This window comes from Orbicella faveolata, unplaced genomic scaffold (assembly GCF_042242905.1).
Source record: "Orbicella faveolata isolate gen_17 unplaced genomic scaffold, um_ofav_v1 contig_46, whole genome shotgun sequence".
NCBI classification, from domain to species: domain Eukaryota; kingdom Metazoa; phylum Cnidaria; class Anthozoa; order Scleractinia; family Merulinidae; genus Orbicella; species Orbicella faveolata.
In genome coordinates this window covers 32048786-32067500 of record NW_028301576.1, presented here as the reverse complement: position 1 = coordinate 32067500, position 18715 = coordinate 32048786, and the positions used below count along the sequence as shown (strand labels likewise).

General features: G+C 36.7%; 1 protein-coding gene across 2 annotated transcripts in view; it reads right to left on the bottom strand.

The window, feature by feature from the left end:
- Nucleotides 1-18715, bottom strand: part of LOC110062079 (uncharacterized) — a 40728-nt gene that overhangs the window by 20805 nt on the left and 1208 nt on the right. The window contains exons 2-5 of one of the 2 annotated variants that reach the window (XM_089277650.1): nt 14869-14912; nt 14150-14221; nt 13854-13924; nt 13517-13590 (exon numbers count right to left, since the gene is read on the bottom strand). The gene's annotated coding sequence lies outside the window, so the exon portion shown is untranslated. The remainder of the gene's footprint in view (nt 1-13516; nt 13591-13853; nt 13925-14149; nt 14222-14868; nt 14913-18715) is intronic. The other variant, XM_089277651.1, reaches the window with a different exon arrangement.

The following is an 18715-nucleotide window of genomic DNA, read 5'->3' as shown; positions in this document are numbered from 1 at the left end:
ACTAGATCGGACGTGGGAAAAAAGGAAAAAGGGACAATAGAAAGTGGTTAGACAGTTGTGTTGGAACCGAGCGTGATTGCTAAAAAATCGTTATTATGGGAATAAGACGTGAATATCTATCTTATCGTCTCTTTATTTGGAGAATACTGTTCTAGGAGGCGAACAATTCTTGAAACATGGCTATTCTGAAGCTATCGTCAAGGTTTTTTTTTTCTTCAAGATTTTTATCAACATTGACAGGGGGGGGGAGAGGGGTAGGCGGGCTTGCGTGATTTTGGTCTTAAGAGAGGCCGCCTGTGAAGTCATCTGCCGTGAACTGTCCCAACACTTTTGACCAGGACTCTAGTCTTAAATGAACAGCGAACATTCATCTCCTTTGTTCGCGGAAGTCGGCCACGGAAGAGCGAATTTCAATGAAATATATAATTTCATTAAGCAATTAGCCAAAAATAGGTTGGCCGCCAAAACAGTTTAGGGTTTAGCCCAACTCTAACCTTAAGTTTTAAGACTGAAGAAAAAAATAATCTGTCAAGATAATATTATGGAGCATTTCAGTTGTTTGAAAAGAAACATTCGCGCACAATGAGCTATATGTACGTGGGTAACCTGTAAAGCAATCCGTCCAGCACAGTAATTGTTCAAATTAACAGCTTACCGAGACACTCGCACTGTTGATGCCTCTTATTTATGATTTAAACTTTTAGGATTTGTTTAGTTTGCTTTTTCCGACTTTTTAGAAGGAGAAAAGGCACTACATGTACTGGTACAAATAAAAAGGTTTAACCGAAAATCGATCCGTCGAAATCAACAAATGCAAATTTAATCACTGTAGCGTTCCTTTAGATCACGTAAGGCTACAAACCAACAATATCAACTTGTCATTATGCTTAACAAATGAACTTAGAACGATTTTCGCTCTAGAACTCATTCTTGTAATTAAAATGATCAAAGAAAGAACGACAGCTTAAAACGACATAGCAGTAACACCCGAACTCCAAGTAAATTGCTTTTAATTGGCGTTTTTAATTAACGGAATTTCAAAGTGATGCCTTTCAAATATTTAAGTTAAAAGGGGTCCATTATGTTTTTCTTTCTTCACCCAAATGTTCTGAGATAGCCATCTGCGGTTTCTTGGAAACGAATTATGTATTCAGGGTGACCGCCTGCATCACGCAATTCTTCACATTCCCACGGCGGTTCAGGGAAAAATTTATGAGAAGCACAGCCAAGGCGGGCGACTTAAAACCATTTGCCCAGAGATGTTTTTTGATTTTCAAACAGGTGGGTGTATAGTTAACCCGTAGAAAGTGTTTTTACGGCATTTAAAGGTATAGCCCATAGAAAAATATGGCGATATTTTAGTGCTATAATTCGTTTGCAACACATTGTAATATTTTGCGTTTCTGTTCGATCTCATTTTGGGCTCAAACGAAACCTCGATTTATTTTATTTTTCGCTCAGTCATACCATGAAGACCTGAGCTGAATATAAAGATCATTGAAAGATTCTCAAGTAGCTGTTGTGCGACGCGCAAAGCAATCAAATTTTCAGAAAATTTAACATAACAGGAAGTAGATTTTAAGCTCAATTGGGGAGAAATCGTTTTTTGCAAATTTCTCCCAAAAAAGGTTGCATTAGCACAAACTAACTATGGTCCGTTTGTTTACTAGCTAGGGCCAATCTATGGGCAAAAAATGAGCAAAATCGATTTTTCGACTTGTGCCATTGTTTGGTCCATAGTTATGGGCACTGGCTCTTAAATGAGGTTGAAAATAAATATGCTTTCTTTTCTGTTATGCTGGTTATATGATAGGTTATGTTTAAAGTCTTTGATGAAATAACAGACAAATATAGTCTTTTTAATGAGTTAGATATTAATGCAGAAGTATTGTTCCTCTTAAAACGGCACATTGATTGTACTGTATATCAATCAACTTCTGCTTGTATTTTCCAAGCAATGTCCCTTTGACAAGAAATTTCGTTTGTAAAATTAGTTTCGTTTTTATATTTTCGTTAGTTTAAATAGGTAATGCCATGTGTTGTTATGGGAATACTTCAATAAATTGTTGTTGTTTTTGTCCAATCCAAGGTGCTTTTCTTAGATATTAGGGTAGATTCATGCATACTTTATTGAACCACCTCATTGGCACTTTTCAGGAACAATAACTTTGAAATTTACAATAAAAAAGTTTAAAAATATCAACCTACAGTAAACTGGTAAAAAATAGGTGCAATCAAGTCTGATAAATCTCTTAGACAGCCCTGTTCTATACGTCAACTCGAATGTATAGTAGGGGAGAAATTTGCCTATATTTTCTGAAAATGATCTGCTATTGATTTCTCGGCCAAGTAAAGTTAACGTTCTTACTCCATGTAATCAGGTACAAGAAAACGATTTTTGAGGGAGATCAACGCTTTTTTGCCATCGTTTTCATCGCGAATGGATTTGGGAAATTTTGATATGTGGAATGTGTAAGTTTTTGTTTGAATAACTGTGAAATATGTGACAAAATCTACTGATGAACTCCGTTGCTTGCGAGAGGTTTATTGTGAAATTTATATCGCGTAATGGTCTGAAAATACTACAAAATTAATTAGGTATAAATCGAGAGGAAATAACCCAGTAAAGCTTTTTAAGTTGTGTACAGGCTACTTATTTGAAAGCTCAGTCATAAAAATAATACTGGAAATAAGCCTGGTGGTGATCATTGTACTGTCTGGGATTGATTTAATGGCAAATGAGTCCACGCAACTCGTGCTGTGTGGCTATTGTGTTGCTCAAAACCTTTGTTTTGCTTTTACAAGCGTGTATTTCAGTGATTTTCCTTTTCTATAACAGATCAAGGATGGCTGCTTGAATATATCTCGGAGTATTTGTATTTAAAAGTGCCATTTATGCGTGATTATGCTTTCCAAAGTTTGGTATTGATGGTTGAGTGAAATTACCCAATAAAGGGTAGTAGTTCCTTCTGCAATTTTCGATTTCTGTTTTAGAGCTTCTTTTCTGTCTTTATATTTAACTTCTCAGAGTTTCTTTTCTACCATTGCTCTGGGAAGCCTCTCGAGATCAGGTGTGTATCGAAATTTTCAATATTCTCTTCAATGTATTTCACAGTAGACCTCATGCAGGCAAAAGGGAGTTTATTGGTAAATTTTATCACTTATTTCACGGTTATTCAAACAAAAAGTTACATTTTCCATGTATCAACATTGCCAAAATCCATTCGCGATAAAACAATGGCGAAAAGGCATTGATATCTCCCCAAAACCATGTTTTTGGGCATTGAAAGAACTTTTCGCCATACATTTCCTTCCAGCGATTTATCTAAGTGCTCAAACGTTCAAACGTCTAAGCATTTAGATCGACTGACTGGAAAGAGATTTGCCTCTATTTTCCGAAAATAATTAACTGCAATTGATTCCTCGGCTTAGTAAAGTTAACAGCCTTGCTCCCTGTAATCAGCGATACTTGCATTTTTCTGCTCAACGGAATTTGAAATCTCTTTTTTGGACTGTTTTGAAGGAAAAAACTTCTAGCGACTTGCAATGTTTGCCCCCTGGTGATCCCAGAGTTCTTTGCACAAACACGGGTATCCGATTACTGGCAACTCATTCACTGATTTCTCAGCTAAGTAAAGTTAACTTCCTTACTCCATGTAATTGGTGATGTCCTGATTTTGTCACTCTACTCACCTGATCTTCAAGCTGTGTTCTCGTCAAACTGCTGAAGGTTTGTTTTCGTCCAATCCCCGCTTTTCTCTGAACAAAAAGAAAGAAAAAAATTGATATTAAAGGATGTGAACCACGAGCTTTAAATACGCATCTTGCAAATCTGTTCTTTCTGGTTATTGATCTTTTACTTTCAGAAAATCTCTACGGCACCTGTCTGTGAAGAGGTCTCAACAGCTTTTACAGTTACATCTTAGGGGTCTCAATATTTTTCCAAGGAAGTTTCAGAGAAAAACAGTCCTGAAAGTCTTTTTGGCAACTGGAACTTTTTTAAAACTAGTTTAAGTACAGTATAATTACCAACATGTATTAAAGAGAGTGGCTTGCATTGTGCTTTCAAGTCTTGCTTGTAATTCTGCTGTTATTGGACTTACCTGAAATTTTTGCGACACGTTAATTTTGCGAATTGCGTGATTTAAAAAAAAATCGCGAAATTAAAGTGACGCAAATAAGTACATGTCGGGAATATAACACATTATGTCACTGTTGACATACAATCCCGCCATTGCATTTTTGTTACTTTGACGTTATTGTACCTTTGATAAAGTCAGTTACTAAATTCAGACATGTTTAAGTAACATTGCGAAGGAAACAGATTTTGTGTTACTCAAAAATGCAAAGTTAAAGTGATTCAAAATACAAATTTTTGCAAAATCACAGACTTAATTGTTGCGAAATAAACATGTCGCAAAAATTTCCTGTAATAAGGTAACCAACCTTAATGCTTGGCTAGTAAAAAAAATGTTTTTGGCTAGTAACACCAAAGTAGTCATTAGCCACTTGGCTAGTAAGTTGAAAAGTTAGCGTTGAGCCCTGATCATTATGGAGCCACCTATCTGTGCACACTGCACTTACAGACCTGAATAAGATCACAATTATCATAATAACCGTCCTCATTATAGTGCATATTATGACACTTGCTTACATTTTACTACACTTAAAACAACTTATCTTTAAAATCACAAATACTGTGTACTGATCAATTGGTAAATAATGGGACATTCTAATGAAATGCGCTATGCTTAACTCCGGTTTTTAAATATGTTTCTATCCACCAAAATAAGATGGTGGTCTTTGCTTACAATTTCTTCGGGAAAATATAGCATTTGGGACCACCTGGTCCTAAGATCTGAATACAACTTAAAATATATAAGTTCAAATATTTCCACCAAGCGGGCCACTTTATTTTTTTTTACTGAAACAGTTGCCATAAAACAAAGCCATCGGCAGCTTGAAGTGAATTGCATGATGCAAATTTTTTAATTTTTAATTTTTTAAATTTTTTGATGATAAAAAAGGACGACAGGCCAAACATGACTCCTATTGGTCAAGCTAGGAAAATTTTAACTTTCAAAGCTTTGCTCTAACGAGTACATTTTTCAAAGATCTCCCTTTTCTGAATGAAAGCAGGGGAGGGTCTTTATAGATCTCCCTTAGCAGAGGCTGATTTTGTATTAAATGGCATTTACTCATAAGAATGTTTGTAAGATTAGGCACAGATGGGTGATATTCTGTAACAAATGGCAAAATTCTTTTGTGCATTTTTTGTTTATTTTGTAGAGCCGACATTCTTTCGCTAAATTTAATTTCTTAGAGTGTTTTCTAAAAAATTATCTGGATAACTTCTGTTGCGTAATCTGCGTTTGAATCTTGCAATGTTTTCTTCAAATGTAGCTTTTGAAGAGTGTGTATTGGAAAGTTTCTGTCGGTTTGAAGTGCGTGTGCACATCGCGAATGGACTCCTTAAATCTTTCGCCCTTATATAGGCATGTATCCAGGAAAGTTATTTCTGTATCTGAAATTTCAGCCATGAATTTTCTGGATGTTTTCAATTTTTTCTTCATGTTTGTTTACATTGACTCTTGGTTCAGGGACTGTGTAATGTGCCTTATTCTTAGTTAGTTTTTCATCACTGCTTTTACACTGTTCTAGCTGTTTAATCCTGTGGTGAAATTTAATGAGAATGCCTAAATATTTCTGCTGAGCATTCTTTCTGATTTTATCTTCATTCTCCTAGTCTTTCCTCTTTAGCCCCTCAATTTCTGCATTTTCCAACTCCATTGCCTTTTTAAATTCTTTCGTCTTCTCTTCGATCTTTCTCAACTTCTTACTAAGCGTGTTCAATTCAGTGGGAAAGCTGTTAACTGACCTTTCTAAATCAGAAAAACGCTCAAATATACGTTCGAGTCTGTAGTCTGTTCTCAGTGCTTGCAACTATTTGGCAGATCATTTTGAGTTGTGAGGCAATCCTTTCTGTCATGTTCAGCACTTTCAGCAATTGATCGTTGTTGCCTCCGTCACTTACTGAGTTTATATTTGGGTCTGAATGTGGGCTCTCGCAGATCTTTTTCCCTTCTGGAGAGGAAATATCGCTATCAAAACTCAATCTCGTTTTGTGTGTATAGCATTGGGCCATAGATTAAGCACATGGACATGGAATTTTAAAATTTGGACCAAAACAGTACGGGAGTGAAACGCGTACGTCTTCACTCACACATGGTCGCTCCAGTCTCATTTTACAGCTATCATCTCGAGCCCTCGAGCCGAAAAAAAAAAAAAACCAGTTTGGACAGGAAGATCTTTTTTAATACCCATGCTCAGCATGGTGCCGAGAAACATTCATTGTGTTTTTGTCACTTGTGTCCAACCATTGCCATCGCTATCTCATGGATCACTTTCACAAAGCTTACATCCCCAAGCAAAACAACCTTGAGGCCTCCACTCTCCATGGCAGAAATGATCATTATGGAGCCATCAATCCGTTCACACTACACTTAGCTATATAATGTGTAAAGTGCAGACCTGAATAAGATCACAAATATCATAATAACCGTCCTCATTAAAGTGCATATTATGTCACTTGCTTCCCATTTTACTACACTTAAAACAACTTATCTTTAAAATCGCAAATACTGTGCATTGATCAATTGGTAAATAATGGCACATTCTATTGAAATGCATTATGCTTAACTCCGGTTTATATATATGTTTTCAATCCATTAAAATAAGAAGGTGGTCTTTGCTTACAATTTCTTCAGGAAAATATAGCATTTGGGACCACCTGGTCCTAAGATCTGAATACAGCTTAAAATATATAAGTTCAGATATTTCCCCAACCAGGCCACTTTATTTCTTTTTCTACTGAAACAGTTGCCATCAAACAAAGCCGTCAGGAACTTGAAGTGAACTGTGTGATGTAAACAGTCGGGGAGGTTTTGGTGACTTTCATGTACATTTTGATATTCAAAGGTAACAAGTTGTTTCCCTTTTTTTGTCGCAGTGTTTTCTAAAAGAAATAGAAAACATGTTCTCCTTGTTTCTATCAAGTTATAGAAACACTTACAAAAGCATTCCATGATAGAATGTCAATATCGTAAAAATGAAAAATGAAAATCGTATCTTCATCAAGGTAAACTTTATGAAAAAAGTAGCAATGCGATGAAGATCTAAAGTGACTAGCATATTGAGAATTCCAAAGCTAGGAATGAATCTGTTAATTAACATTTTCAAGGATTTCTGTTTGATTTAATAATGTCTACTGAGTTTATTCCGAAGCTCGAGTCAAATATTTAATCATAAAGTAAGAAACATAAATAACGTCTTACTAATATACACCAATTCTGGAATAAACCATATCTCAAACTTTTTGGTGAATGGAAATTTTGAAGATATCCCTTTCACATTTCACAAATTTTGTATTTCCATTGCTTGAGTGGCTATCTGTACTTATTATAACAAAAGTATTAGAATGCATAAGATCCATGTCAAAAAGGATCCATCAAAGCCATAGTCAAGTTCGCTACCATGTGAAATAGTTTGTGTGACTTGTGATAAAGTACTAGTGCTACTGAAAAAACAAACAGATTGGTCTATTGATAAGCTGAGTTGTAAAAACTTGTTTGAACTTCTTATCTTGGATTTATTTCAATTGTTTACATTTAGTGGGAATGTATAAAATAAAAAAATAGTCAGAAATAATAACAATTTTCACAATAATTAACAATTCAATAATCCAGTGAGATATGCGTCAAAGTGACCTCACAGAAAATTCTCTCAATGGAACAGTTTTTACGGGCCACCTGTAATTTTTTCCAGGCGAGTAGAATAAAGAATCTGCTTTGGTTTGGTTGTATTTATTTACTTGACTGTAATATAACAGACAGCATTTGACAAGTTCAAAGATTGCTAATATTAGCCTTATCACTTTAGGTCTGTAAATGGTCCAGCTTCCGAGGGTTAACTATTTTCTAAAAAACATTTTTAAACGACATTTAGTCCTGAGTAAAGCTTAAGAGACACCCCACAAACTGTGTAAAGGACATGTTAAGACAACATTTGGTATGTCCATACAAATATGTTAAACATGTGCGAAATTTTAAGTCTTGTGGCCACTGCTTAAGGCCCTGCAGCTGAATTTTCAAGTTTTGCAAATTTTGAAGAAATGAAAAGGAAATCCAACCTTTTGATGTCATTTCTGAAAATAGTTAGCCAAATGGGTTCTTTTAGTCAAATAAGAAAAAAATTCGTTATTTTGCTTTTGTCGGCCGATTCTCAATATTTTTGCATTTACGCTCTTAAATTCTAAACTTGATGGAAAAATCGTTTTCTAACAATATTTGATTTTTCAGTCACGTGCTTTCTGTCACACAAGGTGTCAGCTGAGGAGCTGCCACCTTAAAATACGCTTTTATTTTGTGAGAGGAACAATTTCCTTGTAGCAACAATTTCAACAACTTTCTTTTGCAGCTACAGTTATTGATTGGAACGATCGTCTCTCATCCGAAGAGCTTCAAATTCTTCAAATTATTCTTTACCAAAGAAACAGAAACATCTAAAATAAAAAGTTAACAGGAACATGATTATCATAAGATGTCATGATCTTACAGATTACAGTTACACTAGACCATAAGAGCAAGCCTAAAATTATTTGCTTGTGTTCAGTCGCTTGCTTCATGCAAGGTGTCACATGAGAATCTTTAACCTTTCGATACGCCTTATACATTCTGAGAAAGGAACAATAGCAGTGAAGCAATAATTTCAACAGCTTTCTTTTCTAGCATTGAAGCAAAATTGTTCGAATTGGAGCAGAAAGTGTGAAGATTTTTCAAAGCCGACTGGAAAATAGGACCAATGGACTATCCTTCTTTGCATTGGAGGGAAAAATCGAGCAGCGGATTCAAATTTCAGCGAGAAAATGGCCTTGCGGTTCAGGTCTTTCAAAACAGCAGTGTCCAACCTTGACTTCGTCTATGGAAAGCTGCAACAAACACCTGAGAACCCACCAACAACGATGAAATAGGCCAAATGGATAAGAGAAACCAGGCAAGGTGAGTATATTTTCTTAATTTTATCAAAAAAAGGTAACATTTTATTTCATCGCAAAATTTTATTCTTCGTTATTTTAAATTCCATACAATGCCTTGTAGAGCACTCAAATTCTCAATGGCCCAATGCGTAACACAACACCACGCAGTTAAGGCAGTCACGTCTCACTCAGTACGCGTACATAAATCATTAATATTTCATCGATTCCTCGAATCGTGAGTTTGGGACACCTGTGGATAAACATTTCTCAGTGGCGAGTCCTTGATATTCCGTCACTCTAAAGAGGATCAGACATCATTGCGGAAACAAATTTCTCCTTCAGGGGTTCTTCTGTTGTTTGCTCATTGTGAAGAAGTTCTTCTCTTTGACACAGGAATGAGAAGTCATTGGCCAGCCTGTATTTTCCTCGACCAATTACTGCTAGAAACTGTTTGTCACTCTGTCTCTTTACCTCGGCTCTGATTCGTTCTATAAAAGGGAGAAGTCCAGTGCCTTCTTTGCAAACTTAACATCTTCTGCTTTAACCAATCCATTCCTATGTTCACTTGCATTTTGTGTGTAGACCTTGGGCAGAAAACTAAGCACACACTGGTCGGACACTAAGATCTTCAAACAACAGGTTGCTTGATGAGCCTAGAGCAAATCTTAAAACGTATGGTGAAAGGGCTTTTTCCGTGGCGGCACCAAGGCTCTGGAATAAACTACCCCTCCAGATCAGACTTTCATCATCAGAGGCAGTTTTTAAGGCTAATCTTAAGACTTATCTTTTTAAGCGCACATTTGATTTGTAGTTTTTACTTTTTATTTGTAGCCTAATTGTATTATATAGCGTATTTAATTCTTAGGATTTTAACTTTTAGGATTTAGGATTTTAGGTTTTTAAAGAATTAGGATTTTAATTTTAAAGTATTGTAAAGCGCCATGGACAATTAGTGGAAAATGGCGCTATATAAATGTATATTTATTTATTTATTTATTTTTGTTTATTATTTGTTCCACGTTCCCCAGTGATTTCTCCATTCCCTGAAAATAAAAATAGTTGACACGAACCTCAACAGATCATGAGGAGAATGTTCTCACTGGGATATATTGGAATGTTTTGCAACTGAAAAGATCATTAAAACTCATGAGCGAACAGAGTTGTATATACATATATTGGGTTATTCATCAAAATGTTAGAAAAAGCAAAAGTTTTGAGGCAGCATTCGTAACATTTCACATTAATTTGAACTACTTTGGGGTCTACTTTTGGGTTTCTTTCCTACACCAGCTGCAATGTCTCATTTTGAATTGGTATTTTCCACTGAAATAAACCACAGCTGGTAGATTATCAAGAGATGAAATCTTTTTGTGTATATGTTTTTAATGAGGAGATAACTAACAATCATTGGTTCAGGTTCAGCAAAATTTCCTGATTTGTCAGTGGCGAGCAGATCAATTATTTGCCAAAGCTGAAGGCTGCGGCAAACAATTGATCAGCGATACACAGACAAATAACGATATTTTAGAATTATTCCATGAGCGCGCATTGGATATGAGTTGGCTATAATCAATCTCATATGAAACAAGCACAAATGAAATTATTGTTTTATTAAATTCGGTACCCTTGTATATATTATAGCTTAATTTCAATACGTTTTAATTTTAAAAACGACCAGAAGTTGAGGTGGCAAAAACAAAACCATCTTATTATTTGGATCCACAACACCATTTTCTACATCTTCAGTAAGCAATAACGTTTCTGTGTCCTGACCAAATGTTTCGTTAACATGGCAAATGACTCTCTTTAGGAATAATCGCTGCTTTGAGGCAACTTCAAAAAGTAGTACATGACGGCTTTTCTGATATCCACCGTGATTAATTTAAGATTGAAATATCTCTGGAACAAGGCAGTAATGTAATTGCCATAAGAAGCCTGCGAAAACGAATTGCCTCTCTGATTGCCAGGAGAGTAGTCATGCTCTTTCCCACATGGAAAGAGAAAAGTAAGCACTGGTAAATTGGGGTGATTTGGTCCATTTTGATTCTTTGATTGATCTGCATTCTGATCCTTGTAAATTCGGAGTGTGATGTATTCTTTTGTGCGGCCAGGGTTTGCGGCACAATATAACTATAGCAAGCATAAATTCATGCAACTCCTTCCCTGACCAGATTTGCTCTTTTCCTCTACCTCCCATTTTAATTCACGACAAAGTGCGAGTAATTCTGAACAGACATCCTTCTCCAACTGAGGTTTTTGGGCCAGAGCATCCACCTGCTCTTTTCTCACTAAATGCTCCAGTTGTCTTTGAACAGCTCTAATTTTCTCCGAGAGTTTGCTTGATTCCTCTTTATCTGAGCTGCCGTAAGAATCGAGTGGTACTTTGCTGACATTGATTAAGGCTGAAATATATTGGCTGCAGGTAATTGGTTTTACACCTCGCTTATCCATCATGAACTGAACAAACTCTTGCACCAACTGTAGGTTTGCATAGTGAATTAAGGGCGGGTGAGATTTTTTATATTTCTCAAAAACCACAGAAATCCCAAGTTTTTTCCAACATTTTGTCAATGGTGTTATTTTGTAAGGTAGTTCCTTTGCAGTTGCAGGTTCATCAGAGTGAACTTTTCTTATTTCGCACAATTCAGAACGCAAGCCAGGTGACATTTCGGCTTCACTTAAGGTAACACCGGGTTTCTCATCTTTTTTCTCTTCGGAAACATATATCGAAGGAGAATACTCTTCCTGAGAAATTTCGCTGGACTGGCCAGTCTCATTGGATTCTTCTTCGATGCTCGAAAAAGCCCTCACAAGGTGTCGGCCATCTGCTTCATCAAACTCTATGTTAGAAACAGATTCTAGTCTCGGCACGTTATGATGGGCACTGTTATTATGGTGATTTCACTGGTCCTCAGAAGTTTCATTTCTCTGCTTCTCTTCAACAGCACTTTGAACGTGCCAAGGCTTTAACAGCATGCCTGGTGAAAATTTGGTTTGCTGATTGGTCGCAAATGGAAACTGAATGTTAGACTGACTAGGCGTTTTGCTCTCTACCTGACTGAAATCTAGTAGCAGCAGTCTATGAAGGCGTACCAAATTTTGTTCGCTCAGCAATCTGAAGGGTGCAAATTGAGAGGGAAGTGTTCTTTCTAGAAGCAAAAGTTCTGATTCTGTGCATGCAAGCGTGTTCATCCCAAGAAAACTCATAGCGTAACGATGATGATGCTCGTTGACGTTAGAGAAGAACTTTACCCTCACTTCTAAGAAACAGTATAATATTTCCTTTCCCCGCCTGACTGGTACTAAATTGCCAAATAGACAAGACATTCTAACAAACTTACTATAATCAAAGTTAAAAACTTACTTTTTTAAATTAGCATATGGTATGCCATAGTCTTATAATACGTCTTTTAAATTGCATTTTTTTAAACACATTTCTTGTATGTTTACTTTAACCTTACTCTCACATTGTAAAGCGCTTTATTATTATTGTTATTATTATTGTTGTTGTTGTTATTATTAATATTATTATTACTGGACAATATGCCTTCAGTAATGTTATTGTATATTGTTCAAATAGTGTACGTTACTCTCATCTGAGGAAAATCGTGTACATACTTCTAACAATTAATTACAATTTTAAGGTCAATTTTGCTTAATCGTTCTCTTATCCATGAGATTTGGCAAAGTCTCCGGTGATAATCAGAGGACGTTCAGCTTACCAAGCAGTGAGTTAAAATATCTGCATCAATGGACAGTAGTCATATCATGTTAGCCGAGTGTTGTTTGAAACGAAACAGACAAAAATAGGTTAATAATAGCGTCAATATAACAATTAAGAGACACTCAACCACTCTTGAGTATCGTGGCACGGAGTAACGAAGTAGTGAATTTTAGAAAAAGGGTCCTAACCCTAAGTCTAAGCCTAACCCTAAACCCTAAGCCTAAACCTAACCCTAAAACCCTAACTCTAAACCTTATCCTAAACCTTAATCCTTCACCTTAAGCCTATCTTTAACCCCTAACCATAATCCTTGAACCTAAACCCTAACTCTAACCCATTTTAAGGCTTGATAAATTCTCTTAACAAGTCCTCAATTAAGCATGGGGTACTGGGGCTGCTAAGGGTTGATTTCTGGTGACTTGTACCCATCCTCCTTCTCAGCGTTAAGGCATCATAATAGGTGAATTTTTATGAAACATGCGAAAATAGTTTTTTTGCTGTTCAAATTGAGAAGACTGAGATGATTATTTTGCAAAAAGAATGGGAAAAAACTTTTTACCTTTTAAGAAAAACGAGAAAAACAATGTTTGAATCTCATTCACCCGTTACGCAGCTGTGCGTCGATTGCTAATGAACGTGCGCGAAGTTATGTATTAATCATCTAAGATTTTTGTTCTAAACAAAAGAAAGGTGAGACACCACCAAGAATCGTCAGCAAGGGAAATATGGTATTGATTCTACTATACAATTAACATTACCTCAAAGGCAGTAGTGCAATCAATCCTTCCAGTGAATAGCAGAGCAAAAAGTTTCACAGAATTCGTGAAACAATCTGCAGAGGAAAGAAGAGAGATTGTGTTTAGATTATTTTTGTAAATATTGCAAAATAATAAAAATCTGAAAATTTCAAATCGTATGCCACTTGGTCTGGTCTTGGTCAATTGGCATGTATAGAATGGATGTCAAAGATTTTTGTTTAAGAATGAGAACATTTGGCTGACAAAGAAACATGGAACGCCACCTCTCTTCTCGCAACTCCCCCAGTAATGGCAGTCATTAAGGGAAAGATGGTATCTGTTACAATTGTAAACTGACCTCAAAGGCAATAAACTCAAACACTCCAGTGGATAGCACAGCAAAAGCTTTCAAAAGAATCGTGGAACACTCTGCAGACACAAAAAGAGAGAGCGTGTTTAGATAATGCCACCTGACCAGAACAATTGGCATGCACAAAATAAATGTCGGAGATGTCTAAAACGTCAGAAACGTATGGAAAATGTTGAACGTCCCTCTCTCTTCCCTCCCTTCTCCCCTTTGCCTCCCCTGATAATGGTCATCACCAAACTGAGAAAAACATGGTATCACGTTTATTTCAGTACAATTAAACTGACCTTAAAGACACTTGTCGCAGTCAGTCACTTTGGTGAAAAGCACAGCAAAAGGTTTGAAGAAACTGAAACAATCTGGAGAAACAGGAATAGAGAGTTTCTTTTTAATAATACCACTTGACCAGAACAAAATAGTATCTATAGCATTGATGCATTTCACCTGAGAAGAAAGAGCAGTGTCATATGTATGTTTGCCAGAAAATGGTGCAAACACCTGGAGCTAAGTTTTGTCATCCAGGCCAGCGAATATCTGTACTGTACAAACCTGCATTTAGATAAACACTTGCGACTACGTGTTGCTAAAAATCAGGAGATAGGTGTATATTTTTCAACAAAAGTGATGGTAACTCATGTCACACCCACCATTCATCTGACACTCAAACTGGGCTGGTTTCCAAACGAAGGGTGCTATTGAGCTTAAAAGTTGTCAACATATATACATTTTGCACCTCCTATGCCTGAAGAGAGTTGAAACTCTGGCAGCTCTCCAAGTTTTGGATTTAAGAACATGAAAATCATCACGTGAAAACCATCTATAGGAATCCTTTGCTTACAAAAATTCACTTTAGATGGCCTCGATTTACAAAAACACGATTCCCCTTCTATGGGAATTGCACTCATACATTCTACTGGCCGTCCAAGGGTAACTAAGACGCCTAAAAATAAGTTGTCACTTGAAGAGAAACATGGGATGCGAAATAATCTAGGCTTCTAGAACTTACCATGAAAGGTCTGAGTACCACAATCGGCCAGTCAACAAACAATTCTGGAGAGAGAAAATACGCCAAGTGAGCAGACGGTACTCTGGAAGTACCCTTTAAGCGTAACACTAAGCTAGTGAAACGCTTTTTAAAGACCTACAGTCGTTTTCAAACTTGTGGATACGCAAAGCATAGAAACGTGTTTCTTGCGGGGACTCCGATATGCAAATGTATCACTTACTCACTCACTCACTCACTCAGGTGTAGACACTGTTCGTAATTAGTTGGCCCAAACGAGAGCGCCCGAGCCCAACGCCATATTGGAATAATAACCGCGCAGTCAGCATGAGCCTTGCTATCGTGTTTGTGTGGTTACTACTCAAAGGATGCATCGTGCCAGCCCGAATTGATAATTTTGTAGCTTTTACACGCCATTAACGTTAGGTGTTTTGCTAAATTGAAGAGGAGTTGACTTCGAATGTTTGAATTAGTACTATGGCCAACTTGAGCGCTGAATTTCATGAGCATTTGACTCGTCCAGGCGTTCAAAATGACCAGGAGATGAGCATTTTTTTTGCTTGAAAGTGACCTACTAATGTGGTAAGCTTTGATGAAAATGTGTCTTATTCGAGGACCTTAATGAACTTATATGAGCGAAACGAACACATCTCAATGAACGAAACCAGGACAAACATTGGCACCATTATATAATATTGTAATTTCATTTCTATAATTAGTAACATGTAGACCTGAGGCCAGCCGAAATATTGTATTGAATAGACCTTGTGTCAGCCTTGCAGTAGCCTTTGTATTATTATTGTTTTACTTTTCGAGTTTGGCTGATTAGATCTCCTGTGAGATCCAACTTTCAATCAAGCTGGATCTTTGTTCAGAGCTTTGCAGTTTATAGTACTTAAGTTTTTTTCATGTGGAGTAGTCCACGTTCAACCGACATCGAGTTAAGTTTAGATTAAAGTTGTGTTCTTTATACTTGTGTTGTTTATTTTAGTATATTGATCTGAACTCTGAGTGGAATGTGAAATGCACATAAACTTGGAAAAAAATTCCCAAATGATTTTGATAAGCTTAAATGATGTTTACCCAGTCTTGTGTTTACACTTTTGCTTCCTGATTGAAAACATAACAAAGGGAAAGAAACACCATGTGAGCTCGTAGGAGCACATGTTTATGGGTGGACAGATGTTTTGGATCAACACTGAAAATGCTTGCAAAAGAGGCTACTTATTTTGATGCATTTTACGTGCAATATATATAGAGACAAGCAGTTCCACATTGGAAAAGAAGTGCTGTCTCAAGAAACCTTACCTATAGCCCTGAGTGAAATGCAATGAAAAAGGTCTGTTAGCTCGTACAACTTGAATACATGCAAATTTTCCCAGCAGGCAGACAAACATCAACATCAAGATCTGGGTGTATGTGTGTTGGGGGGGTGGAGGGGGAGTAGTCTATTAATTTTGTTGGCATGAGTGTCTTGTGTGACCCAAGAGTCCTTAGCCTTTACCACTCCATGTTCAGCTGCAATTTTGCTACCCTAGCTATTCTGTAATACGTGTGCAACAAAAGCCAACGAAAAAAACCTACGTTTTCTGAGATAAGTGCAACCTTGCGTGGTAGAAACCCCGCTTGTTTTAACAGCATGTTTCATGTTTCATCTGTAGGTTACTTAATCCACGAGTTTGACCATAGGTCTCCATTGATTTCATGTTCCATTGAGATCCCTCCTTTTGATTAGTAAGTTCCCTTTCTATCTTTTACACTTACCTAATGACCAACTTCAGAAGCACAACCACACAACACTGGCCTTCTTGAATTGTGGACCACACACTTAAAGACAAGTGGATGCGATTTTTGTTCAAGGTGACAAGGGTGTCAATGGCCAATAAGAGAATTTGCTGATCACTATTGGTCCAGATCACCAACAAGCTGGTCAAAACAGCGCCGCTAATTGATTGCTAAAATAGATAAGCATTTCCCCAGGGCTCCTAAAACGTGGGTGTCAGCCTCATGGAATGCCCCAGTACAAAGCTGACAAGATGCAGGCTTGAGATAAGGAATGGCTGGATTCATTCCAGATTTGAAGTGAAACCAGTCCAATAGACTTTAGCTAAGAGCTTGTTAGCACAAGACTGCCAAAATTTCTTTGGTTTTACCAAGTATGACAACCAATTTGTTATAGTTTGTTGGTGATGGCGAGATCAAAGAAAAATCAAAGCGACACTATTCAAACAATTCAATTAAACCTGCGGAAACATGCTATCAAGCGAGCAGCGGGATAATCGAATCATCGTCGTGGGTAATCGTGGGAAAACTCAAAAACAGTGGAATGTGTCAACCACATGGCAAGATCAAAGAAAAATCAAAGCGAGATAAAATTTACTTGATTGACAAGAAAAAACCACAACCACAGCCTTAAAACGCGAGCAGTGGGATATGTTATAATGATAATGGCCTTTTGCACGAGACAACAACCAAATCGCGTTCAAAAGTAAATGTCATAATATCAGACTTGATATCATTATCAATATATGTACTTGATATCATGATATTATGAAATTATGATATCACTATGTGTAAGCCCTTTCGTAACCTGTCTCCTTATCCTGGTTATTGTAAACAACTGAACCGAAAAATAGTTTGTCGTGGAATTTATCAACGCCTAGTTCTGATCAGATTTAGACAATAAAGGAACTCTGTGATAGCACCGGAAATTTACTGTGGTGGTATAAACTTCGTTGACCATAAACTTTGTTTACAATGCTGTGATATCTTTCCATTTAAAAATAATTGATAGTGGCCCTCAACCTTCTGAGCATTTAATGATCATTGAGGAGAATGGCAAATCTGTATACTGTGAAATGTCACTTCTCTCTTACTGGACGACTTACTTTAAAATTAAATATCTTGTTAAGAATAATTAAATTTTGGATACACGATGAAATCATTCATAAATATATAGACATTCAAAACCAAGCACATGATGAAACAATCCAAAGCAATCATATACCAGCAATTAAAAATAAGTTACAAAAAATAAAATATCACATCTCAAACCACTGAAAAAGACACCAACTGGAGTTAATCCACACCAATAAAAAGTTGAGTTTTAGATGTAAGCAAATCTGATTATTTGGAACAAATAAAGAACCTAAAACATACACAAGCTGTAGCTAAACTACGATCAGGCAACCACAGACTTAGAATCGAAACTGGAGATACTGTATCCCTAAATTACCTGAATCTCTTAGGATTTGTCAATACTGCCGCTCTCATTGTGATCGTTATAAAACTATTAGGCGACAAATAACAAGTGACACTGTACTAAAATGTATACCCATCATTCGATCCCTTGAACAATACTGATAAAACCCTATTCCTATTTAATAATATTGATTTGTTTATTTGTAAGAAAGTAGGTTATTTTGTATATGGAACTTTGCATAAAAGAGAAACTTGTAATCCTATTTAATGTAATGTGATTAGTGGTATTGTTATTACCCAGGCAGTGAGGCCTGGGTTTAAATTTCGGCTCCGTTTTTTTTTTCCACGTTCAGTCACAAATCGCTGTCTGGTCTCTAAAGCACATGCGCCACCTGTGCATGCGTACAGCACATGGAATTGACAGAGGTTGTCATCGAGAAAAGTTAGCACGGATTCCATGATTTCTAGGGCGATGAAATCACATACAAACGAACACACCATTCAAGGTAGACCAACACTAAAGGACATTAAGCATTTTCGGAACAGGCCACTGCAAGCATTAAGAGAGATCAATTTATGAGCAAACATTTTGAGTGAATCATGAATCATGTTATACCAAAGGAGCTATCAACCGGGGCTATCAACTCTT